This window comes from Rhinatrema bivittatum, chromosome 11, assembly GCF_901001135.1.
Source record: "Rhinatrema bivittatum chromosome 11, aRhiBiv1.1, whole genome shotgun sequence".
Classification (NCBI taxonomy): domain Eukaryota; kingdom Metazoa; phylum Chordata; class Amphibia; order Gymnophiona; family Rhinatrematidae; genus Rhinatrema; species Rhinatrema bivittatum.
Genome location: NC_042625.1, coordinates 86349702 through 86376799, shown reverse-complemented (window position 1 = coordinate 86376799; position 27098 = coordinate 86349702). Strand labels below are relative to the sequence as shown.

The following is a 27098-nucleotide window of genomic DNA, read 5'->3' as shown; positions in this document are numbered from 1 at the left end:
ATTGCACTTTAGTTTGAGTTCATTAAATAACATGCTGATGCCACCAAAAGCAAACAAACAGGGAGATAAGAGGTCTCAGTACAGATCAAGAACGGTATACCTGAAACCCCACGGCTCTCCTGCACCTCCTGACCTCTCCTCACCTGTCCCAGTGTAAATACTGCCGGGTGGGGGGGGGGGGGGTAGAAAATAAACTTTTCTTGTTTTCAGTTCCTTTTATTCATTCCAACCCCCTTATATTCAACAGTGCAGGGGGAAGGGATCCTCTCTGGTGTTTAATCTGGGCCCAGCTTGTCTGAGTTACCCTGTCACCGGGGAACCCGAACTAGTAACCTGGAATGCAAACATGGCGGCAGAAAAAGAAGCTGTTTATTATTTCTGTCAGGTTCACAGGCTGATTGAAGAGGGGATTAACCCCGAGCTGAGACTTTGCAAAACCAAGCTCACAGATAGCATATCGGGCATAAATCCGCGACCTGTGCTCGACTGCGCACTAGTGCCTGCAGGTCCTTTCCTCAGAAAATGTCATTGCATCTTAAGATGTTCATGAGCATAATGACCCACTTTTGTTGTCATCTTTAAACGTATTTTCCCTGCATGCTTGGATGGGGGATTGGAGGAGCAGAGCAGGGGCTTGATAAATAGTTACTCCCTTTCCACTCGGCAGTAGCTCTTGGGTAACCAGAAAGCTGTTTTGCATCCTTTATCTTGCCCAAGGGTGGCCAGCATAGAATGAGGAGCAAAAATATTTCAAACCTATATTGTGTGAGAGAGGGAATGTTATGAAATAAGGGGCCATCATGGTTCGACTTATAGCCCCAAATGAGCATCTTTTAAATCTTTCCTTAGATTCAGTACTGTTCCACTTTGCAGTTACTGCCATACTGGATCACACCAAGATCCATCAAACCAACAGTGGCCAATCCAGGTTACAAGCCCCTGGCAGGATCCCAAATAGTAGATGGATTCCATGCTGCTTACACCCAGGCATAAGCAGTGTTTAGTTTCCCAAGTCTATCTAGTTAATAATGGTTTCTGGACTTTTACCTTAGGAACTTGTTAAAACCTTTTTTAAACCCAGCTATGTTAACTTCCTTTTCCACATCCTCCAGTAATGAATTCCAGAGCTTAATTGTGCAGAGTGAAAAATATTTTCTATGATTTTTCAGTGTGCTACTTAGTAACCTCATGAAGTATCTCCTAGTCTTTATGTGTTTTGAAAGAGTAAACAACTGATTTGCATTTACCTGTTCCACTCCACTCATGATTTTATTATATCTCCCCTTAAGAGCTGAAGAGCCTTAACATCTTTAGTTTTTTCTCATAGGGGAACTGTCCATTCCTTTTATCATTTTGGTCACCCTCCTTTGTACCGTTTCCAGATCCTCTATATCTTTTTTTGAGATGTGGTAGCCAGAATTGCATGCATTACTTTAGATAGGGTTGCACCATTTTATTTTCCATTTATTTCCTAATAATTGCTAATATTCTATTTGCTTTTTTGACCCCTACCACAAGCTGAGGCAAGGATTTCAACATATTGCTTATGATGATGCCTAGATCCTTTTCCATGGTGGTGACTTTTAATATGGAACCTAACATTGTGTAACTACAGTGTGGAATACTTGAATGGTGGAAAGTGCAAGGTAGAAATTGTTTAAAAAAATAAAATGTCATCTGCAAATTTAATCACCTCACTCATTCCCTTTTCCAGATCATTTTTATTAAAAAGCACTATTCCCAGTGCAGATCCCTGGGGTGCACCACTATTTATCTTCCTCCGTTGAGAAAACTGACCATTTAGTCCTACTCTTGTTTCCTGTCTTTTGCCATCCACAAGCAGATATTGTCTCCTTTTTCATTTCCTCAGGAGTTTCTCATGAGGAACTTTGTGAAATGCCATCTGAAAATCCAAATACACTATATCCATTGGCTCACCATTATCCACATGTTCATTAACCCCTTCAAAAAACAACAGTTTGGTAAGCAAAACTTCCCTTGTGTAAATCCACATTGGCTGTGGCTGTGTCTTTCTATATGCTCTGTAATTTTGTTCATTCGAATAGTTTCTCTAGGAATGCACCATGCACATTTCTAGATACATCTAGAAAAATCGTAGACTCGGTGCTGATTTTCTGTCAGCTCATCATCATGGAACTGCAGCAATCTACTGCCGTTGGCACCAGGGCCACCCACACCAAACCTGGCTTTGACCTGGTATCCTTTATTTCTTTACTTGTAAGATTACCACCGCCTGAGTCACTATGGAGGATGACTTTACTGCAGGTCACTACTAGAGGAGGGAGATGTCTGTTACAGGATATTACTGGTGTAAATGGCATAGAAAGAGCTGCTGACCAATGGGAAACACAAACAGGCACTTACTGATCTCTTATAGCCTGTTAACACTTATCTAGGGTGCCATTTTAAAGATTAAGGACATTAGTCGGTTTTTTTCCCAGATCCTTCAGCCCACCCCTTCACTAACAGCTGTGCTCCTAAAGGTTGGACTTCAACATCTGCTGTCAGGGACCATGCTTTTACATTCCAACAATGACCAAAAAAAAAAAAAAAGAAAGAAAACCAACCCAGAATTGGACCACCCTGTATTCAAGCCATGATGGGTAGATACAGGGAAAGGAGGCTAGCCACATGCATTGAAAACTAGGGTGGCCAACCTTCAAAAGACAATGTGAAGGGTGTTTTGGAAGTCGTGTGGTGCGACAAAACGTCTGCAAAGCCCTTCTGAAATGCATTGGACTGCGCACATAATAGCACTTGGGAGGGAAGGCTACCTACTCACAAAAGCGACCTTCAATAGGAAGTTGCAGACATGGCACGGGTTGATCAAATGCGCCTTCTGGTACTGCTCCAATGCAGACCTGGCTCCAGTCTTCCCTTATGTGTTGTTGCCTTTACAAAAAACCAGAAAAATTGGAGGCCTGCTCTCACTGATAAATCCGGAGCCGTTTACCTATTGGAGCAAATGTTTGGTCATTTTTTCCCACAGTATATGATAGCATAATTCTACAATATCTATAGATAATTCACTAAAGTGTTTTTTTTATTAAATGAATAGTTAGGTCCCTGTCTTGGTTTTCTTTTATATGCTAAGATATTCAGTGAACTGTATATAGAGAAGAAATCTGGAGTTTATTTTAATCAATGTAAATTAAACAATAGAGATGGTTTTTTTTTTTCCTATTTGATCCCAACAGCTGTAGTTAAATACCATCTCTGAACATCATATTATAGCTCTAGTTCTCTTTCCATGCCAAAAAAAATTCTCCTGAAAAGCCAGCTTTAAACGAAGGCCAAAAAAAGAAAAAGACATTCTAAAGCAAAGGGTTAACATCAATAATCCAACAGGATTTTTTTTCCCCTCTACACACACAAAAAAAAAAAAAAATCTCTCTTTTTCTCCCCTAGAATTCCGACACTGTCCCTGCTGTGCTTGCAAGCCGAACCCAGGTGCCGGGGCCAGGCCACTGCAAACAATACCAAAGGCGCTCGCGAAATGGGTGGGAGAGTTACAGGGCTGGCGTCAGCTTGTCTGCCTCGCTCTTTCTTCCTCCCCTCCCTTGTTCTGCTCGCAGCTGCAGGACAGACAATCAGGCTATCGACATTCACCATGCATAATTAGCAATCAGGACCCCCAGCTCCATTCACAGCGGATCTCCAACTCCAGCTCCCTCCCACCCTCCCCTCCACCAACAAAAGAGGCTTTATTTTGTAACAACAGATTAAAGAGCAAAGTGAAAAATAGCGTCTCCAGCCATTTGGGGGAAGGAGGAAAAAGAGAGCGAGAGAAAGGGGGGAGTGGAGAGAAGGAGGGGTAAGGCTTCGTGAGTGGCTTTGGGTGCTTTGATTGTGAATCTGTGGGAAAAAGGCTGGAATGCAGTTAATAACCATATTGCTGGTTTGGTGCGTTTGAGACGGGACAGGAGGAGCCAGGCTGGTTAACCGATGCTTGCCAGCTTGGAGCCTCTTGGGAGCAGATGGGGGGAATCTCCCAGCGCTGCGTGGCTGCGGAGTGCCGGGGCGGGGCAAGGGACTGCAAGCGTTACCTAGGGAACAGAAGTCCTGAAAGGCTGGCCTGCTGACCGGCTCGGCCATTTAAAAGGACGCTTTCGGCAGAAGGCCGATCTGCTTATATATATTTTAAACAGATTTCCGACGTGGATAAGAATAAAAAGCTAGGTAGGGTTTCCCTTTCCCTGCTGGCAGGCACTAAAATAGAAAAAGGGTGCGCACATCTGTTAGAAGCAACCTCCAAACATCTGCCAAGCTGAAGAAGTGACAGCTCCCACCTCCCTAAAGCTTTTCCACGATCACCTCGTGCTTGTGCCTGAGAATGGGAAAAGTTAGATCATCATTCATTCATTTCCAATCTTAATTATTATTATTATTATTAAGAAGAAACAACAGTCCTGGTTGCTGATATTGGACTCTTTATCAGAGCACAACATACAGGCTATAAATATCCTCTGGAAGGATACAGAGAGCATGGAGGTCTTCCAGAGAAAGTGAACCTTAATGTGTACCAAAGCGAAGAGGTGATGGAGAGAGACAATGACAGAGTCAGTTTAATACCTCAAGTGCATGCAGAAGAGGGTAATAAGTTGAAAGGTCAATAAGAAGGCAGGGAATACGCACAGAGGATCCTTCATTGCGAAGAGATCTCAGCACCACCGAGCAGTATATGCTGAAGGGATGAAAAATGCCCCACTTGAACGACTCAATGAGGGCCAGAGCTGCCAGAATGAATGGCAAATTAGGTAATATGAAATGTTAAATTCCCTAGCGGAAACACAGCCAGGTCTGTCTGGCAGGCTGCAAGCAGAGTAAGAACCTAGTGGAAAAGCAGGTGCTCCCGAGGCCAGCTCCGCCTGGCAGCTATGCGGCCATCGTGCTGGCAGGTCCTGTTCAGAAAGGTCCTCGGGGACTTAGGAGGCGAGATGTTCAGGCAATGTCCAGGCTGGTGTGGGTGGCTGTCTGGAATATTGTTTTGTGGTTAGACATTGGGGGGGTAGATTGGGAGTGACCTAAATGGAGGATCTTGAAAGCTCAGCTACCTAGGAGTGCGGAGTCCAAAGGAAGATGATGTCCTGGATAGGGAGTGATAACCAACAAGCAGGCCCGCTCCATGGCTAGCAACTGCAATATATCTTTGGCAGTGTGAACAGGAAGAGTTGGACAGACAGAACGGGCCAATTAGTCTTTCTCTCCCATATTCAAACAGAATGCAGTTATGAATTAGTTGTCACTTCCCTCCTCTCATGCAGAGGCAGAAAGCTGAATATTAAAATGAGAAGATGACTCACACTGTATTCTACTTGCCGTGGTGCACTAGACTGATTGAATCCCGCAAAGCCAAAAAGTAGCTCTGCAGCTTCATGTATGTGTGTGTGTGTATATATGTATATATATATATATTTCACTAAAGCTGATATATATATATATATATAGATATATATATATATATATCAGCTTTAGTGAAATGTAATGAGGTCACAAAATAAAATCATTGAACTGCTGAAGTTTAATACACAAGCAAGATTGGTACCACTCCTCTGAAGACAATAGTCCTGAAGGGCGGAGCTCCCACAAGAGCAAGCTGCTGATAGGCTGAAGGGCTTCTCGGGGGGGGGGGGGGGGTGCTTTCTACCTCAAACATGTCACCTCTTCCCACCCATAGACAGCAATATCATCTCCAGGTATTTGCAATTAAGCTAGGATGTTTAATTTTGGGGAGGGGGCTCGCAGTTTCCTCCTGTTCTTATGTTCTTTCAGTTCAGTCACAGCCAGGGCTGGGACGTGTTACCATGACAAGTCAGTCACTCACAGCTAAGTAAAGATTTTTCCCATTTTTTTGTCTCCACATAACTTGCTTTAGGCCGGACCTGAGCTGGGGGCAATGCAACAGGGCTCCTTCTAGAACTCTGCGATCTTGAGCCCTCAGTCTGGTAACTGGAACATAAGACCTGCCGTACTGGGTCAGACCGAGGCTCCATCAAGCGCAGTATTCTCTTTCTAACTGTGGCCAATCCAGGTCACAAGTCCCCGGCAGGATCCCAAACAGTAGACAGAGCCCAGGCTGCTTACACTCAGGGATAAGCAGTGGCTTTCCTCCAGTCTACTTGGTTAATAAGAGTTTCTGGACTTTTCCTCCAGGAACTTGTCCAAACTACCATCTAAGTGTTACCATTCTGCCCCCCAGGCACTGTGGAAGTTGTCTCCACAACCATGGGTGCCAGCTCTGAGGGTGTCAGGGTTGTTAGACCTCCCCCCCCCCCCTTCCTAATATTCAGCAAACTCCTTCACTGTATTTAGGGAGGTGCAATTTCAGTTGATTTTAGCAACCTCCCCTCCCCCCCACACACACACATCATTTTGAAAAGTTGTCTCCTCTGTTCACAGCACTCCCAGCCCTGGCCAATCTGGGGGGCAGATAACCCACACCAGGACTTGAACCCAGGACCCTCCATCTTGGCTGTGCACAGGACTGTCTAAAGTCTTTCAGAGAAGTGTCAGTCTGCCAGAACCTGATTTTTTTAGATGATTGCCATCAAAGATGCAGCATAGTTGCCACCTACTCCAGCACTTTCTTTCTTTAATTTCTTTCTGCACCTTTGATTTTTTGCCTCAAGAGGGGAGGGGATGGGGCAGATTACAATCAATTTAAAAACAGACAAAATTGCAATTCAGACCATTTACAGTGAAAGTTTTCAAATGTATGGTTGGAATCGCACCGGGAATCCAGGGTCTTTAATCGGCTGTACAGGGAGTTAGAACGGGATCTCTGCAGGGAAGCCCTGGCTGAAAAGCCGTGCCTTAGCTTTATTCCTGAACGTAAGGTAGCAAGGCTTGAACCGTAGGGGTAGTGCTACCTTTTTCCAATTTTTGGTGCATAACAGTTGAAAGGAGGGAGCCTAGTGCAGGATAATCTGGCGGAAGCTAGAAGAGACGAGTCACTGGGAGGGAGATCTCTTGTGGGTGGGTTGGGAAAGGTATCCGGGCACTTGCTTATTCAGGCACTTGTAGACAAAGCAGATAATGGGCCTTTTTGCTCATTGTATCCAGGTCAGAGGGTGTTCTCCAGAAAGAAAGAGGCAATATTGCCATCCATGCTTGCCTCACATTTCAGGATCCACCAGGCTTCAGCCACTTCACTCTGGAAAGAACCGGGTCTGGTGACCTGGCACCCATTTGTCAAGGAGCCCTTCACCGGCTCTGCTAGTATCCACGAGATGCTTTCTTTTAATACAAGAATTTAATGCAGGACCTCCAGGCGTGAGAGCATAAGATATTGTGTCAAAATACCTTCGGTCAACTGTGCTGGTCTGCTTCCCAGGACTGTATCCTTCCTTTGTTGAAAGAGCAGAAAGTCCATTTCATGGACTGTATAAGCACGTCTACAACCGGCAAGATCAAGGTAAAGAGCAGATTCCTCGGATCACAGGTGTGTGCTTGCAGGAGACTTTTCAGTGTGCGTGTAACAAAAGGAATGTGTCTAAATTATCCTCACCCTCTGAGTTGCTTAGGCAGCAACAGGTAACACCAATCAGTGCACCCACGTTACAGTCTGAGGGTAAATGTCCTTCCTAGAGCAGTGTTTAATTCCTTGTGCCATGTGTACTGCTAAAACGTGGCATTCTGTATTACACAAGAAATGCCATGCTGAGTCAGACCAAGGTCCATCGAACCTGTCTTTGGCATTGGTAGATCTATGTCTTGTTTTGCGCAGGGATAGCAGTGGCTTTCTCTAGTCTGCCGTACCTCAAAAGGGACAGAGAGAGGACGGAGGCAGTCCAGAGAAGGGCGACCAGAATGGTGTGGGGTCTGTATCAGAAGACCTATGAGGATCTGAATACGTATACCCTGGAGGAGAGGAGGTGCAGGGGAGATGTGATACTGGCCTTCAGATACCTGAAAGGTTTTAACGGTGCACCATTGACAAACTCCAGAAGGGATGACTCAGAACCGTCAGGAAATTTTTCTTCACGGAAAGGGTGGTGGATGCCTGGAATGCCCTTCCAGAGGGGATGGTGAAGACAAGAACAATTAATTAATTCAAAAGGGCATAGGACAAACACTTCGGATCTCTAAAGGCTTGAAGAAAGGGAAAGGGTAACATTAACACATGGGGGTAACCTGAACAGAATGGCAGTTTCTGCCCTTAACAGAAGGCATGGGGTAAGCTGCACAGAGCAGGGTTACTACCATAAGCAAATTGTTGGGCAGACTGGATGGACTATTTGGTCTTTATCTGCCGTCATTACTATGTTACCTGGCTAATAATGTTTTATTGACTTTTCCTCTACACTTCTTGTAAACCCTGCTATGCTAGCCACCTTGACCACGTCTTCTGGCAACAGATTCCACAGCTCTGTAATAAGATAGCCCAAAATAGCCCTGGGACTAGCTGCTTTCCACACAAAATGTATTCACTGAGAATAACAACAGAAATCAGGCCGATCTAATAAATGTGCGCAGGAAACGGGCACTCAGTGTTGCGCGCCCCCTTTTTCTAACGCGCAACCAGCCTCCTGTCCTGGGCGCGCGATCAAATATTTAAATGAGGGGGGGTCATGCTCTAAAAAGAAAGCGCTAGGGATAAATGTGTGTCCCTAGCGCCTTCTCGGCATTGGGCGCACAGGAGGTGGCTGTCAAGCGGGTTGGGAAAATGGATCTATGAGCGTACGTCTCTCCCGCTACCCGCATATACACGCACAAGATACATGGCCGGGACCGTGGATCTTGTGTGTGTATTGCACGTCCAGAATCTTTTTTTCAAAGACTTTTTTTTTTTTTTTTTAATAAATACTGCTTATCTTTGATTCCTTTTAGTATTGCGAGGGATCACGGAAAGGATTATTTTTTTCAACGTGCCCCTGAGTGTGGCACACCTTTGTGTCAGCCCTGGGCTGGCGTAAAATTCGCCGCGTTGCAAGGGTGCATGGGCCGCCCGGAAAACTTATTGGGTGGCGAGGATTAGCTAATGAATTTCCATGTGATGAGCGCTATTAGCTACGCGCGTTTTGGACGTGCTAATCCCCGTGCTGGATCGGGGGGAGGTTATGGATGCGCGTCCGACAGTGTGTTAAGCCATGCGCAGCGGCTAGGGCACGGCACTGGATCGGCCTGAAAGTTAGTTAAAGCAGGAACAAAAGTACTAAATTTTACAATATTCTCATCGAAAGAATCCCCATAATAGGAAGAGAAATAGATCCAAACACGCAGAGTGGGATAGCGCGGCAGAAATATTTTAATTACGTTGCAAGCCTCAGAACGTGTCAGCAAATGCTCAGATCCCAGAATCTACTTGGTGGCTGATGTCAGCGCCTGGCTCTTGAGGTAAAACACGTGACTTACTCAAAGCATGGGAGAAGCACAGAGGCCAATGGCGTTAGAGGAGAAAGGTGAAGGGGCAGCTGAGGGGGGCTTGGAGGGTCTCTCTCTGTCGTCATAGGTCCCTGGATATTAAAAGAACCCCACTCTCATAAAAAATGCCTCTCGGTAAGGGTCTGGGGGGGCGGGAGTGTGAGTGGATTAGGCCAGCTGCTGGATGATTTTCCCAGCCTCAGGTTTTGGGAGTCTACTGACAGCTGTTTCCTGCTGCCTGCAATCTTACAAGCTCATCTTGAAGGATGTGGTACCGGCAGTCACAGGACCTTCCCCTTCGAGATGGTTCCATTTCCTGCTCCGGGACACTGGCCCCCAGCAGTCATTCTCACGACCTGCCTGCCGGACAGCTGGACCTTCTCTGACCAAGGGCCATCTCTCTCCGAGGATGCAGAGAGAGCCGACCCAAGGGCTGCATCTTCTCACCCCACCCCTCTCCCTCCACTTCTGCCACGTCTTAAAAGGTTCCTCCTGTTCGTGCTGCCCTCCGCTGATAAGGCGACGTGGGCACGGGAGGCTTCCAGTGGACTGGTGCGCGTGGCCGCTCCGCGACCCTTACAACTCAAGTCTGCTCAGTTTACGTGGCAGGCTCACGTATTTTTTTGTTTCTTGCAAACTCAGATCCTGCGTGGCGGAATCGGGACGTAACGCCGGGGATGTGCGCGCGCTCTGCAACCAACACCAGCGGCTCAGGCAGCAGAGAGAGCGCATCTTAAGATAGCGCCTCTCTCACCTCCCCCCCCCCCTCACCCCCTCACCCCTGCCCGTTCCACCACTCCCCACACTCAACAGCTGGCAGGAGGAGAAATGTGAACGATGGGTTCTCCTCCGCTGGCAGGGCCCAGTTTGCGGTTTGAGCCCCACAAGACACCGGGCGGTGGCATGGAGGGACGTCAGAGGGATCGCCACAGGCCAGCACGGGGACAAGTTTTTCCCAGTGTCCTTATTAGCCAAGGTGCTGAGGTTCTAGAGGGAAAGCTTTGCTCGTTCGGACACAAACATCTGTAAGAGACTGGATATGCTGCAAGGAATGGGAGGTGGGAAATGGGGAAGCAAAATTAGAAAGGAGACTGGGGAAAAAAAACCCAAAAACTGGAAGAACGGCCAAGGGCTCTAAAACGAGGAGGGGGTGCTAAAGAGCGTAAAAATCCTGCATTTGTGACACAAAAATCCATTAGCCACAGTATCAGCCAGAAGGACGAGAGCTGGAAACTGTCAAGCAAGAGAGAGATCGATCAGGGTAGCCCAGTCAGTGACAGAAAACGACGGGGAAAGCTAACGCGGTGCTCGGTGAGATAATCAGGGGGATCACCGGCAGGAAAACGGAGGCAAACGCGCCCCCGTGCAGAACATAGGAGCCAGGCCCTCGGCGCCCAGCGGCCTCTGTCTCTGGGGCACAGGGCACCCGGCAGCGTCCATCGATTTCTCGTGTCTCGTTGGTGAGACACCACCGGGAGCTCTGTGCTCGCTGTCTGTGGGGTCGGGGGCCGCACCTTCACAGGGACCTTTAGAGGGTGGAAGCGGTGCGGAAAAGGCCTACAGAAAAAACAAACCCAAAACGATGCAGAGCCTGCAAAGAAAAGCTTTAAAGGTGCTGGAAATGTGCTCGCCAGGCCAAGGGGGAGAGGGGACCAGGACAGGGACAGGAAAATATTTGACAGGAAGGTGAAATTTGTCGTTGAAAAGGAAAGTCAAGGACGAGAGGGTGGTGATCGGGACCGGATTTCCCACTCGGCAGCAGAGGCGCCAGGCTGAAAGGCAAACCTCTCCTCCTCTATCCCAGTGGCAGCAGGGTCTTGGCAGACCCTCCCCCCCCCCCCTCCCCTGAAAGGTGCAGGAGCAGGCTGGCAGCGTTTGCAGCGCTGTAGGATTGCCACCCCCCCGCCCCCGAGTTGCATTAGCGAGGGGGGCACCCCATCACCCCATAAAGGAGAAGGCCCCCCTTTCACTGTGCAGCTTCCTTGGGAGGAAGGGACCCTCCCCTCCCCCTCCTCATCTTTGGGTGCCATGGGATGCCAAAGAGGTAAACTTGGGATTGATGGAGCTGTGAAGTTGCAGGGTGGAAACAGGAGGAATTGTTTTTGGGGTTTTTTTTACTGAGAGGCTGGTGGATGCCTGGAATAGCTCAGTGACAGAAGTGGTGGCAACTGAAACCAGGACAGAATTTAAACCCGTCTGCTGCAGAGACAGGGCAAGGTGGTAAGCGGGTAGAAGATGTGAGGGGGGGGAGGGGGGCTTGAATGTTGGATCAGTCATACAGACCTTTAGAGGACCCGAGAGGGGAAAACGCAAGCCACTGGGCAGAGAGAGGCAGCCCGGCTTCCAAGAAGGCCGAGATAAGCAGCACGGAGCGGCCACGGTTGCAACCCTAATCAGCGCAGGGTGGCCATGGGTTTTGAACTACAACCTCACTAGTTTTACTGGCTGCTCGGATTTTTACACATCTGGGCAGCAAGATATAGGGGGGTGCCTAGGTTTTGGATTAAATCCAATGCTCGTAAGAACCAAAGGGGGAAGACAAGGCCTGCGAGAGCCGAGCAGTAGATGGGGTGGAGGCCAGAGCTCTGAGGGAGTTTAACCCTGCTTGGGATTGTACCCAGAAGGCAGTGGGAGGGACAGGATTGAGGGGCTGGCTGAATGGCCTGTGGGGCAGGGGAGGATGGTATTGGTTTAAGGAGGGGAATTTAAGTGCTCTTTGAACTAAAGTGATAGAAAACTGAAAGAAAGATCTGGTTCTTATCTGTGTTATTCTATGCCTGCCGGGAGAGTCAGTGACAGAGGGAGACAGCGAGACTCACCCCAAAATTCACAGAGTCAGTGACGGAGGCACAGGGAGACAGCGAGACTCACTCCACACAGAGACTCAGTGACGGAGGCACAGGGAGACAGCGAGACTCACCCCAAAATTCACAGAGTCAGTGACGGAGGCACAGGGAGACAGCGAGACTCACCCCAAAATTCACAGTCAGTGACGGAGGCACAGGGAGACAGCGAGACTCACCCCAAAGTTCCTACAGAGAGTCAGTGATGGAGGCACAAGGAGATAGTGACATGCCAGATCACACGGAGAGTCAGTGACGGAGGCACAGGGAGACAGCGAGACTCACCCCAAAGTTCCTACAGAGAGTCAGTGATGGAGGCACAAGGAGATAGTGACATGCCAGATCACACGGAGAGTCAGTGACGGAGGCACAGGGAGACAGCGAGACTCACCCCACACAGAGACTCAATGACGGAGGCACAACGGGGGTAAATTGCTTTGCAAAGGAAGGATAACTGCACATGGAAAGGGGGAAACTGAGGTTGGGGGGGGGGGGGGGAAGGGGACTGAGACAGTACGGCTCAGTGCAGGCTCTAGATGTTGTTCTGCAGATGTTATTTCTGGCGTGCCTTTGAGACGGGCGACCAGGTGCCAGCAGGGCCGAGCCGTGGAGTAACCAGTCCTGTTTCGGGGGCCGTTAAGTCGCTGTTTCAGTTCCAGCCAGTAACAAGCAGGCATCTGTTTACTAACACTCCCTGTGCCCAGGTGTCGGCTGGGCACAGGCTTTTCAGGTGACAGTTTCGGGAAAGGCCATGCTACAAGAAAAACAAAGACCCAATGAAGGAACTTCCACCACAAAACCATAAGTCACATCTACATGCAGACAAGGCCTTCATTCAGCTTGGGAGGAAGCTGGATTCTTCCTCCCTGGTCAGTGTGTGTGTGTGTGTGTGTGTGTGCGTGTGCGTGCGTCTCTTTCCCTCCCCACACAGACAGCAGAAGCTCCAAAACACTGTCATACAGAGAATAAATTAAAAAAAACACCAAGTAAAACAGTCCCCTGCTTTCTCTTGCAGGAGGAAGACCGACGCTCTCTCTTGCAGGTGTTTGCCTGTTAGGCAGGGCTCACAAATGCATCTGTTGGCAGCTCCTTGCCCGAGGCCACGTACAGGTGGCAGTGACTCAGAGAGGAAGGCGAGATGGACCCCACCAAGCTCAGCAGCCAGGGCCCGCCGCTGTTAAACCCCGCAGGCCGGTTTCGCCTTTCTGGAGCACTGCAGGGGGGCCGAGCGGAGAGGGCTCTGTACAGAGCTCGCAGCAGCCTCTCCTTAGCTCCTGCACCGATTGGTTTTCCTCACGAGGTTATCGCCGTGCGCATTTCACAGGGCTGCTGAGCAGGTTGCTCCGGTTCTGGGTGTGATCCACCGAGTGCAGGGAGTTCTGAATGACAGGGGAACGGGGCGGTTGCAGGGAAATCAATGGGAGAAGGAGAAGGGCGTGCAAAGGACATAGGTCCAGGTCAGCATCGCACTGTCCCTTCTTAGAGGCTGGAGAAATCGGGTCCCTAGATCTGTGGTCCTCAAGGTAGCACCTTGCCCGTTTTTTGTTCTGCCCTGGGTTACTGTTATTCACAGCACAGGTCTCCTTTCGTTTTAGTCCAAGATGAAGAAAAAAAAAAAAAATCACATAAAATAAAGAAACAAACTTTTTCAGGCCTGTAAGAAAAGGTCCCAGAACCCGTCTTGTCCTGACTCTAATTCATCCCAAATTGTCTTGAATTGTTTTCTGCTGGACTAATTTTTATGTTTTTTCCTTTGTTTGTTTTTGCCGAGGTGGTCACTGATGGATTGAAGAACCCCCCTCCCTCCACGATTTCTACAGAGAAAGCGAGCTGCGGTGCGGTCAGTCCTGGCGGGTGGGTCACCAACCTCGTTGAAACGCAGCATCCGATCAGGCAGTGCTCCGGAAGGCTGCGTTTTGCTGGTCCCAATTCTCTGTCTTTCCACCTCACTGCAGCTAGAAGATTAGGGAAGGACCAAGCAAATCCCCAAATATTATTTAATCATTTTTACTCACCCCCTAAAGGATGCTTCTCTGTATTTTTGCCCTCAGAAGTTCACCCCCACCTTCCATATTATTATTATTTTTTAAATTTCAGGCCACTGTCAGGCCGAAGCAATACAGTGCGCGCTCAGCCGAGCACACTGGTTATCCCGTGGTTACATGCGTGACCACAACCCCTTATACTATAAAAAGGGATTAGCGTGTCCAAAACTTGCATCCAACCCCCCACGAAGCTAATAGCGCTCATCACATGCAAATACACGTTAATGAGGATATTAGCTATTCTCTCCCAATCCTGAAAAAAAACTGTGCACCAGACGTGCACAGTTTTACCCTCAGAAATTAAGGCCTGCTCCGAGCAGGCCTTAATTTCTGAGCAGCCCCAAAAGTGTACAGAAAAGCAGAAAATAACTGCTTTTCTGTACTCCCTCCAACTTAATATCGTGGTGATATTAAGTCAGAGGAACAAAAGTGAGGACAACTTAAAAAAAAAAAAAGATGTTATAGTGCCGGCGGTCAGGTTAGGAAAAGGGACGCTCAATTAACGAGCTGTGCACAGGTCAGGAAAAAGGACGCTCGCAAAACTGAGCTTCTCCCCTCCTCCTCACCGTCTGGCAAAGAGGAGGTCAGGGAAAGGCGTGGCTACAAAGGCGGGAGGAAGCTGGTGGCCATATTTAAAGTGGATCCTCACAAAATATAGACTACCCCGAGATTCTCTCCTCACCCACTACCTAACTTTCCCCATCTAGTGCAGTGACAGTCCTTGGCTGGGAGCAGGCACCAGAGTTCCTTCTAGAGCCCGACATCAAATCATTTTCAAAGCTGTTTTGTGAGAAATATGAGAGAGGTGAGCGTGAAAGATTTGGCTGGAATATACAGCCAGACAGGAAGGCGGTCAATGCATGTCCTTTTCACTTTAGACTTAAGCACAGGGGGATCCTTGGACATGAAGATTTGAGGGTAAAAGCCTGAGATGGGGTAGGCAATGCAGCACTGCATCAGCAGTTCATGAGGAGAAGCCCTCTGCAGTCCTGATCTGCCTGCATTGTCTCTCAGCGTTAAGATCTTGCTGATGTATGCAGGTCATTTTATTTTTTTTGAGGGAGGGGGACGGGGGTTGGGGAAAGAGAGGTTAAGGAGCAGGGGATTGCTAATTTAGGGCTTGCAAGATCTGGGGAGAGGAGGAACGGGGTAGCAGGAAGTGAGCACCATCTATTCCCCAAAGAAACTGAACTGTGGAATTTGTTGCCAGAAAACTTGGTCAAGGCTAGTGAGTTTCTGGAAGGCAAGTCCAGTAGGAATTAGCAGCATCTCCTTCTCTTGGCTTTCCTATTGGGATCTGCCAGGCATTCCCATGTGACCCGGACTGGCCACTGTCAAGAGACAAGATGCTGGGTTCGATGGACCACTGGTCTGACCTGGCATGGTGCCTCTTAGGTTCTTACAGTTCAGAAACAGGAACTGGAGCTGCCCAGATGTGCTTAGGAATAGGACAAACCATGTTTTAATGCGATTTGGGGCTTCCTTCCAGCTCCATTGGAACTAGCCTTCACTGGGCTATAGTGCTAAATCTGCAACTGCCCCGAGGCTCTGTCCCCCATTACACAGTGCCCTTTTACCCCATCCCCATCTAGCCCCCTGGACCCCGGTGCACGTGCTCCCCAAGCTTGACCATTAGGTGTCACTGTTGTGCGATGACGGAGATTCTCTCTGCAGCATCCCCAGGAGCAGAAAAGCTGAGGTGGGGAACGCACATGGAGCCTCCGGCCAGGACGACGCTGTCACCGAGCCAGGAGGCCTATCCTATCTTTAGGCGCTCCTTACCCTCCCTGCTGCTTGCAGATATTTGTAAGCAAGTAGGAGGCCCTGGTGATTTTCATATTCAACCGGCTGGGGGGAAAAAATGTAAAAAAAATAATTAGATCCAAAAGCTTTGCACCAGAGGGGCTGGGGAGGAGCTGTTGTAATCCCTCTCGCCAGTCTTGTGGCGGGGGCAGGTACTCAGGAACCATCCCGGGGCACACCCCCTCTCACCCAGCAAATCCAAGACTCCAGACAGACGCTGGCCAGACGCCCACACCTTGTTTTTGTTTTGCCTGGGTGTTTGTTTTTTTTTGTGGATATGAAGATGTACATTTTTTTTAATTCCTTCTTGAAACCAACAGCACAGTTTCTGAATCGCAGGTGTTAGGAATGCTTCATGGTGCAGTCATGATAGTTATTAAAAGCAAAACAACAGCACTATGACTGCATTCAGTAGATTAAGGAGAAGCCGTGTGGGCTGTTTTTTGTTTCTCACATGTGAAAGTGGAAAAGAAAGAAAGAAACAGTGCGTAAGAAGGAGGAGAGCTGGCATGCATCTGGTGCAGTCTTAAAAAGAGCTCAGCGACTGGGAATGGTCCCACGTCTGCTGACCAGGACTCCCTCCTGGTCACTTGGTGGCTGCATTCAGGGCCCATGGCTGCAGAGGCAGCCCCCGGTCCAGGACAGTCAATGCAATGACCAGACCAGGGATGCTAAATGTGGGGGGGGGCGTATGAAACGTGGAAAATCCCCAGGTGGCTGTGAATAAAGTCTCACGGACGGTGCCAGATGCCGTCCCTGGTTCCGGCTGAGCTGGAAGTCCCAGGTAGCAGGACGTCATGCCAGCTCAGGGCCAGGGGAGCGAAGGGTTATTGATGCCAGTGAGGGCTCAGATGCAAGATGATGCACTGTGGGGTTCTCTGCCTTTTAACCCAAATCTGACCCCTATGGACCTCCCTCTTTCTTTTCGTTTCCCTCACTGGCTTCCCGCAACCCAACTGATGGTTTTACTGCAGGTCAGTAGAAGAGGTGCCGTATGTCCAGGATGGGTGAGAGTGATCACTGCAGCTGTGGACCATGAAGAGCCCTTACCAATAGCTCCCGCTCGCTCCCTCTTGTCATGCCAGTCCATGATTGTGGTAGGAAATGGAGCCAGAAGAGCATTGACAGGGTCTGGGGGTGGGTGCTCCGGTTTCTTGATAGCGATCTACTGTAGATGACCTGGGTCTTAGGCTAGATTTAGATGGGAAACAGACCAACCCCGGGGCTGTCTGTCCTGGTGACTCTTCAGCCAGTTGAGTTTTCACAGTATGCATGGGTTACATTTGTACATACCAAGTCTTTAATGTATAGTAAGTAATTTAATGCATATTTCATGGTGGATTTTCATAAAAGCTTGACTGACTGTGGGGTCACTGGAAGCCCTGTCCTAACGTTACCCAGACAGCCTTGGTTCTCATCCCAGTCCTGCAGCCACATCCAACTGGTCAGGTATTCAAGGTATCTGTAATGGATATGCATGAGAAATATCTGCATACATTGGGGACCCGGATGTATGCAAATCTATTTCTTGCATATTTGCTATGGCTCTCCCGAAAGTTCAGCTGGAGAGGCCCGGGCTGGGAACCAACCCCTGCCTCCCAGCGTAACAAAATCTTTGTGGAGTTTTTCTTGCCTCTTCCACTCTGCACCATTTATTACCTCTGTGGTCTCCCGGCCTTCAAAGAATATGAAGCAAGCCTGTTTCCTTGTGTTGTTATTGTGGGGGCTGTCAGCCTAGCCCTCGAAGCAGGGTCAGCCTCGCTGTCAAAGACTGAAGATGCTGCTCCTCCTCACAGGTTGTGCCTGCTCAGCTTTTTTTTTTTTTCTCTCTTTCTGTTTGGTAGAGTTGGTGGCTGTTGGTGCTACAGTGAGGGGGCGCATCGTTTCCCGTCTTATCTCCAACAAAGCACTCTCTAAGCTCTACCCAACGCGCTGACGTGACAAACAAATTGTACCACAGCGTGCAGCCTCCAGCACTTTCAAGCCCTGACGAACCCACGGGCTCCGAGCTGCGGCCCCGCACTGCCAGGACCCCAGAGTTGTGTGAAACACTAAAGAGGTCCATATTCAGTCTCTGTCCGGATAGCAAACTTAGGCGAATAAACTTGCTCAGCTAACCTTGGAGGTGTATTCAATAGTGCAGCCACAGTACTGGATACACAGCAGCCGGCTAACTTTATCTGGCTAAGGTTAGGACAGCTCTTTGCCCCGAGTAGCCTTAGCTGCTTAAATTATCCGGATACCTCTGACCCCTGCTTTCCATTGGAAGGGCCAGGCTATAAAGAGACTCCTACATGGAGGGGGTCTAGCGCCATCTCATCCCTTGCTTCAGGCAGCAAATTGTTTTGAGCCACCCCAGGCCCAACAAGACCCAGCTGATACCCCCTGTGGCACCGTGAGTAGCCTTAGTTAGGGATGCCAGAGGACAGATTCAGGCTGGACTCTGGCAGAAGTCTTGCATAAACTTATTAGTGACAAGAAAACAAACAAAAGCAGCTCTGCTATTCTTCGCAGTTCAGCAACACAAACGTAGTGTTACAACTTACAGTTCAGCAGCGCTCTCTTCCTTCTCTCCTGGGCCTGGATAATTATAAACCTTCCCAGGTACCTCTGCCCGGACCAGGATTCCCTGCTGTCTTAGGCTTAAGGTGGACTGGGCCAAATCTCTAGATCTGGTTCTTTAAGGTGTTTGGGGGGTTTTCTCCTGTATATTCCTTCACATAACCTCCCCCTTAGCCCAAACATCTTAGTTTGAGGCTTGTCCTTACTAGTGGTATACTCTGAGGAAAAAAAAAAAAAAAGCCATTCCTCTCTTCCATCCTAGCCCTATGCTGGGGCTGTTTAACCTAAGTTTTCCCCTCTCCATCCCATTTGGGAAACCGCTCAAGGTCTATAGGGTGCCCGCTGTTCCTTGTTTGTCACAATAAGCTCTTTTACCTTGTTTACTTGATATCTGGAATACCCCAGTGCCATTGGGTTCTCGGTGACAAGTCATCTGGCCTGGCTCGTTTGTCCCTAGCTGACCCCACAGGTTTTTAAACTGGGGACAATCGTGTCCTAAAACCACCAGATATGGGAGCTCAGGAAGTATTCCCACATCTATAACGGTTTTTCTGCCGCAGTCATCAGTAGAACCCAACTAGTTGGGTATTGCTGCTGGTCACCATGTATACAGGCGAGTGTTAAGAACATAAGATATTGCCATGCTGGGTCAGACCAAGGGTCCATCAAGTCCAGCATCCTGTTTCCAACAGTGGCCAAACCAGGCCACAAGAACCTGGCAATTACCCAAACACTAAGCAGATCCCATGCTACTGATGCAATTAATAGCAGTGGCTATTCCCTAAGTCAACTTGATTAATAGCAGTTAATGGACTTCTCCAAGAACTTATCCAAACCTTTTTTGAACCCAGCTACACTAATGTCCCTAACCACATCCTCTGGCAACAAATTTCAGAGCTTAATTGTGCGTGGAGTGAAAAAGAATTTTCTCCGATTAGTCTTAAATGTGCTACTTGCTAACTTCATGGAATGCCCCCTAGACCTTCTATTATTCGAAAGTGAAAATAACCGAGTCACATCTACTCGTTCAAGACCTCTCATGATTTTAAAGACCTCTATCATATCCCCCCTCAGCCGTCTCTTCTCCAAGCTGAACAGCCCTAACCTCTTCAGCCTTTCCTCATAGGGGAGCGGTTCCATCCCCTTTATCATTTTGGTTGCCCTTCTCTGTACCTTCCTTTTCTAATTGATACATCCTCTTTGGGCTAAGTCTTTACGCCTATGGATCTTTCTGCAGCTTGAATCCACCAGGACCTGGGTGGGCACCTCATTCCGCTCCGTGAAATTACAATGTCTGAAAGTTCCCCACCCGCCTCTTCTACCAAGTTACAGTTTTGCTTTTTCACACAAGTATTTTCCCTTTCTTGCTCCCAGTCTTCATTCTCCCGTTGAGGGCAGTCCCTCCTAACGTGCTCTTTTGCTCCACAGTGGGAGCATGTGGGTGGGATTTGTTCCGCTTTGACTTCGAAAATGCCTACAAAAGGTTTCGGCTGCGTTCTTCTTTGCACTGCTCTGCTAACGTCTGCTCTCAATTCTATGTCCTCCAGCCATTGGCAGTCCTCGTTAGCATGGTCGCCTGTCTTACCGAAGGAGCATGGCCGTGATGCTTGTTCCATTTTAAAATTTTCCCCTTCCTATCAAGGGTTCTTCGTTTTCTTCTTTGTCACAGGGGCAATGCCCTTCTGATGTCCATTCCTGGCACAAAGTGAGCAAAAGGAAAAAGTGTACGGACCCTTGCTAGTCAGGAGGGTGGATACCTCCGAGACTCCTTTTTGCCTCCGACTTTTCGGTTGCCCCTGCTTTGAAGGTCCTCACTTGTCAATGAACGTATCAGCCTCTGGTATTGGTTGAGTTACCAGGTTAACGTCGTGGCCTCAGTTCCTTGGGATCGGCAGTCTCGCTTCCCACACTCGAAACAAGCGGAGTAGCCTGATGGCTGTACAGTAAGTCTGGAGGCAGAGTTCTCCTGCTCTGAGGACTATTGTTCAGGTCCTGTATTCTCACTGCCAGGACAGGGAGCCTGCGTGGGTTGTTTCTCAAGTCTCCGTACTACTTCCAGCATCAGCTCAGCCTGATGAAAAGTGTCTGCCACTTTCAAGGCTTTCTCTGGGGTGAGCCCTGGGCGTCAACACGCCCAATTCCACATGGTTCGGTCCACTCCGTCAAGGAACTGCTTGACTACCTCGAGGCTTGTCTTCACCTCTGGCTGTGGCCACTTCCATCTGGCATCTTTTAGCTGATGGAAAGGCTTCATGGGGTTTCCCCCAGCTGTAGGGTACTCTTTCGGAACTGCTGCCAGTACGTCTTTGCCATACAACCCACTCTTTCCAGGGTGGCGGTTTTGACCATGGAATAGTCTGCTCTGCCACTGGGATTAGCTACTTGGAAGGCTGCTTAATTCTTGCCCGTGAGAAGGTTTGTTAGAAATGTGGCCCAACTGGCTTCTGGCCAGTCAATCAGGTGGGCAGTTCTTTCAAAATTCTTTAAGAAAACATCCAGGTCTTCCCCCATCTTCAGCTTAAACAAAACAGGAGGTGGAAGGCGTGCCTGCGTCATTGTGGCTTGTGCCAACTGGATCGGTATCGTTTGCTGGTTGCTCATCAACGCCAGCTGCTGGGCTGCTTGTTCAGACAGGATGAGCACCCCCAGGTTTTCTGCGGCCCTTCAGTGACAGCTTGTACGACTCACTCCTTACTGGCTCTGGCACCACAAAAGTCTGCTGAAAGGCTCTGCTATATTCTGGAACACTTAAACGCAACTTCCTTTCTCTTTGCAGGAAAAAAAATCAAAACAAAACCTGCCTGTTCAGCCCTGACTCATTACAAATATAAGTCCCTCACTCCAGAAGAAGCTATCCTTCTTAGTCTGCTTGCAAATTAAACTTTCAGCTGCCACTGCAGCGAGGCCCAATGAAGAAGAACGTGACAGAAGGGAAAAAAACAAATTCCCCTTTTTATTTTCTTCTTTTGGCGTGGTTTATCTGCATGAGCAAGGCTTTAGCCCAAAAATCCCCAAACTGACACCATATGCGGCACCATGAGCAGTCTTAGGGTAGCCAGAGGACAGAGTCAGACTGGACCCTGGCAAAAATCTTTCATAAACTTTTTTTTATCAACGACAAGAAACAAACAAAAGCCGCTCTGCTATGCTTCACAGTTCAACAAAACAAATGTAATATTACAGTTCAGCAGCGCTCTCTTTCTCTAGGCTTCCTTCTCTCCCCTGGGCCTCCTGTTCCCAGGAGAGAAACTGAGGGAGCAGAGCACGCTCCACTTGCCCTTGGGCTAGGGACCTAGGATACATTGGGTTTTGAGCTGCATGAGCATAAGGGAAAGCCACTCAAGATAAAAAAAAAAAAAATAATCCCAGTTACTATCTGCAGTAATTTCAACACCATAGAATGAGTTGACTACTAGAAGTGCTCAATGGCCATGAAATCGGAACTCTGTAAATGAAATTTAAGGCAATCCGAGACAAGAACAACAAAAAGCCATGAGCCTGATTGTGCCTTTTACTGGCCGGTAGGTTTGAGGGTAAAAAAGCCCACTCTGCTAGCAAATCCTTAGCCAGCTGGTGGACATGTCCTCTACCCAAAGGCACAGTCTTTTGGACAGAGGCAACAAGATGGAAACCAGTAGCTCAGGAAGTCACTGCCATCAGTGACCGTTGTTAAATCCTGAGGGGGTGGGGAGGTCAAGGGTCCATGCATACTCTTCGCCCGTCTCACTTCACCCCACCTTATCCATCGCCTCACCACACTCAAGCACTGGATGGAAAACACGTGCCATATCTTTAGCGCATCAGCCTCTAATAACCTACTTTATTTTTAGATAAGGTGAAAAGCCAGCTATCTATGATCTAGAGAGGTTGGGGTTTTTTTTTCCACTCGCATCTGCATTTGTACAATGTTGGTTTCCTGTCGTGGTTGTGTTTTGCTAGCAAGTCGGCCCCAAATTCATATTTGTGCACAGAGAGAGGCCTCCTGCTTTTGCTCTGGTCCTATTTCTGGTTGCAGTAATTGCTGTCAAAGCGTTGCCTCTTTCTCAGAAGAGGTCAGCTTCGGCACCGACTCATTTTCAGGGGTTTGAGGAAAACGCGCTTTCTTTCTGCCTACAAGACCTTCAGATTCCTTTGACGTTACAGGCCGAAAACAAAAAAAATGATATTTTAACATACCAAGTGAGCTGAAACCTTTCTAGTCTGGGATACAATTCGTGGGGCCATCAAAAATGGTGTAGTATGGGGACCTTTTGTGAGATCACGCAGAAGTCTGAAGAGATGGACCTATGTGATCTCAAAAATCCCACACTTCATAGCATCTCTTTTGTTGGAGGATCATTGCAAAACGTATTACAACCCACAGATTCCAGTTTTCTCCTGGACTCATAGTGCTACCAGGACGTTGCACCACGTAGGTGTGAGTAATATATATTATAAAAACAGTTGTAGTTCAAGCTTGCTGGAGCCATCACTTTGCTTTTACCTCTCTGCGGGTGCGTGGCATTGCTCCTTGGATCTCAGACCTCAGCGACGCACGCAGCCTCGCACGCACTCGCCCACAGACTGACTTCCTCCCTGACGCGCTTTTTCCATTTGCTCGGCAGTTTGGGTTGAACACTGGTTAGGGTTTGAAGATGATCACTAGAAGTCTTGTTTTTCTTATCACATAAAAGGAGAATCAGATTTCTGAAGCAAGCATTCCTCTGCACAGGCTTCCGTTTCTAGACAATCAAGCCTCGTGATAGGTAGGGAGAGTATCGGAACGATGCCAGGAGAAGATCAGCCATGGCACAAAGTAGACTCGCAGGAACAGTTGCCAGGGGAGAATAAGATTGTATGTCCTGGGAGACCAACGGCAGCCTTAGGGCCTGGCGAGCAGAGAGGCTGTGGGCACCATAGTTGCTTCTGATGATCTGCAAGCATGCAGGGTGGGGAGGGGGTGAATGTGGCAGCCTGCAGCTCATGCTTTGCTGCCGTCTCTCAGACACTCTGCCACTGCCGGTCCCTCCTCCACATCTTCAACAAGGCCTCACATCCACACACTTAACCCCAAGCCCCTGACCATGCAGGCTGAGAAGGTTACTGTAGTGTTAGCCAAGGGCAGGTATGACAGCCTGATAGGAGAGCAAGAGGCAGATGTGTAGGACACCGAGCTAGTGCGGCCTACTAGGCCACATCTGGGACATCTGTTCACATCTGAAGAAGGGGGGGGGGGGATGTCACAGCAGTTTCAGAAGCTCACATACAATATCATCCTTGGATAATTCTCACACTGATCCCACACAGGCTTGAGACAGGGACAGGACAAAGTGCAGGGGGAGAGTAACGGCCAGGGAGGAAGATGAGCAAAGATCAGGGACTCGGGTGACAGAACAGGCAGGGTGGGCCAAGTAGGCCTTTTCTCTCCCCAAGGTAGGTATCAGAACCTGGGAAGAGTGCAGGCTTTCTCCAGTCTGCATGCGGTTCCTAGAACGCTGAGCGTACTCCGCATTAAGTCACAGGTGCCAGATCGGGCCTGGCGTCGGTCTCAGAACGGATGGGGTCAGTAGCAGACTGACAAGGGGGACGACGCGTGAAAGGCGATTACTGCAGGAGGGCAGCAGCAGGCCCTGTGATTAGAACGCGGGCGGCGTGGGTCGGGGGGGGGGGGGGACGGGGACGTTGATGAACGCACGATTCCAAGTCGTAAGGTGGAACCGAGTGGGCCCTGCTTTTTACGACAGCACTTTTTCGGAGCGTTCCGAGAGTTTCTCAGGATGGACAAGATATAAAGTTATTTGACCACAGAAAAGCTGAGAATATTCCGAGATGCTGTCGAGTGTCATTTGGGTTACGCCTTGGCATAATTTAGCAGCGTCAATGAGACCAGGGCTTTGCTCTATCTCTGGGTGGTGTGGGCACGCGCTATTTTCTTTTTTTATGTCTTCTGATAAAGAGGTTTGCTGTGAGGAGCCTCACACCTGCCTGTAAAGTCCTCTTCCTATTGGCTTGGTAACTCATTTGCCCAGGTTATAGTTTCTATTTCTGCTTAGGTGCTGGCTGGGAGAGAGTTTAAGGTAGAGGCAGCAGGTAAGCGCTCTGCGCTCGCCCCCTGCGGTAAGGCTGGTACGGTTTTGCACACAGATCCTCTGGCTCTCCCAGGGTCAGGCTGCCCGCTTACAAGGTCACAGTCATTATAGAGACAGATAGCATTTGTCTGCCTTTATCTGGCGGGTGAGTCACCCCCATTCTTCAGCACTTTTCTTTCCTGCATGGTGCAGTGTGTCAAAAATAGCGAATTTCTAGCCCCATTTAAGTCATTTAAACTATCTGTCTCCTTGAAAATCCACAGATTTCCAGTGAAATTCCTGTAGTGCAGCCAAGGGTTTACTTTGTATATTCAGACATAGACCCCATGGCCTCTCCAGTTGCCATCCTCCCCATAACCCAGCCCTCGCTGGGCGCCTGAAGACAGAAAATCAACACCACACAATGCATGGCATAAAAACAGGCCACAGCCTTTCTTAACAAAACCGTATTCAAACATTCCAAGAAACCTCTTGTTCATTCTGAAAATCCTTCCAGACTGACCTCTCCTCCTATCCCCTCTGGCCAGGGGACACGTAAGCAGGCTGTCCAGGATTGGCACTGAAGTAGCCCAACCATGGGAGAGGAAGGCCAGAGTCATCTCTTCCACCAGGAAACAAAGTCGATAAACCCAACGCATGCCACAGCATAACAAAGCTTCCGGCAGCTCCACAGCTGCCATCCCTGTCTGTTTCCACCCCACCCATAAACACCCAAAAGAGAGACTTGCTTTCCTGGACATTTAGAGGACGGTTGAGCATCCAACACAGCAGAATGCCCTAAATTAATCACCACCTGGAAGCCCACTGCGACACCAGGCATGAATGATACCTACAGAAGGGTAGGGTGGGATGGGAGGCAATGCCAGAAGCAGGGAAAGCTGCTGGAGCTCGGGTTACACCATTTAATGTCATTTCTGATTTATCTTCCACCTTTTGTGGCTTGTCAGCCAGTTCTAAGTGGATTGCACTCGGGTAAGGAAAGGGACAGAGGCCAGGGGCAATGGGGGAAGGACGGCGTCACGTTATGGGTGGCTGCCGTGCCCCCCTGGCCCAACGTCTGTGTCTCCTGCTGCCCTGGCCTGCTGAAATGCAACGCTCAGACGTTAGCCACCCCATTTTATCTGTTTTCAGGTGACTGCCTCACTTCAGCTTGGTCCTGACGGGACAGATCGGGGAGGTGCTATCTGATTCCTGAACTGGAGGGGGCATTTATTACAAATTAAATAACTCATCTTCCTACTGGCACCCACACAGTGGGAGTAAGCTCTATCTGAAATGGGCCTTTAACGAGCTGATAAACTGGGGAATGGCTGCGAGCAAACAAGATTGCCAGGGCCCAAAATATAAAACCTGGCAGATTCCCTTCCTTCTCACCAGGCGCTGTTTGAGGGGGACAGGGCTGAGCACACTGGGGTGTTACTACTGACCTGCCACCCAAACTGATGCAGATTCTGGGGGCTCTGAATAACCAACGGTAGAGTTTAACGCGATCCTGGCTCCCCCTGCTCATGATCTGGACAGTTCAACAGGGCAACTTTTTAACGCTTCTGCTCCGTTACTTCAGGACAATGGGAGCAGCATCCACCACCCCACGCTCTCAAATAACATGGCAGGTTGGGCTGCCCCGAGCTGGGCCTGTACGGTTTGTTTTTTTTTTTTGGGGGGGGGGGGAGGGGGAAGGGATAGTGTCCATGGGTTTTCTTTTTTTACTTTTGGACCAGTACAGATATCACTCAGAACACACATTTTTTTTTAGTTGGGTTCCGCTAGATCCGGTGTTGTCACCCAAACCAGGTAATTCCTGATCCGCTGTCTCAGCCCTGGACTTCTTAAACTCCCCATTCCTGTTATAATTCTGGGACTCTGCAAGCTTGTTATCTTTGTTGCTGTTGTGCTCCGTTTGCTGGGGCAGTCCTGGAGACCTGTGGCACCTGTAGTTAAGGAAACCAGAGCTGGTCAGTTGTCCCGGTTCTCTAGCTACAGATGACCTTGGTTGTGACACGAGATGAGCGGAGGAAGGGGGCTCAGCTCAAGCCGCAAACCGAGAGAAAAAAAACTCAGGGCCGTCCAAGGGTCCAGCTGCAGGCAGATGTTTTCTGAGCTTGAAAGTGGCTTTCTGGTCCTCACCTCTGAGTTCTGTTTTTTTTTGTTCTTACAGACTATGTCTCATTTCATTTGCTGCTTTAAAATATCTAATTATAGTTTTACAGTATTTAAAAAAAAAATCCGTATGCCTTTTTATTTTTGTCACATTCTATTTATTTAGTTCCTTAAATGTCTTTACCTGAAAGCACTCGTCAGCCGTCTATGCTGTAGTCATGCTTTACATGTATCAGGGCAGCACCTGCATGGAGCTCTGATAAAGATTTGCTCTTCAGCCGTCTATGCTGTAT

The 27098-nt window shown here is 48.7% G+C and overlaps 1 long non-coding RNA gene across 3 annotated transcripts in view; it reads right to left on the bottom strand.

The window, feature by feature from the left end:
• LOC115072944 overlaps positions 1-27098 on the bottom strand; it is a 52588-nt gene that overhangs the window by 5017 nt on the left and 20473 nt on the right. For 2 of the 3 annotated variants that reach the window (XR_003851891.1, XR_003851893.1), the window contains one exon: positions 2804-2974. The exons of the other annotated variant lie outside the window; for it this stretch is intronic. This is a non-coding gene — a long non-coding RNA (uncharacterized LOC115072944). The remainder of the gene's footprint in view (positions 1-2803; positions 2975-27098) is intronic. 3 annotated transcript variants of the gene reach the window in all.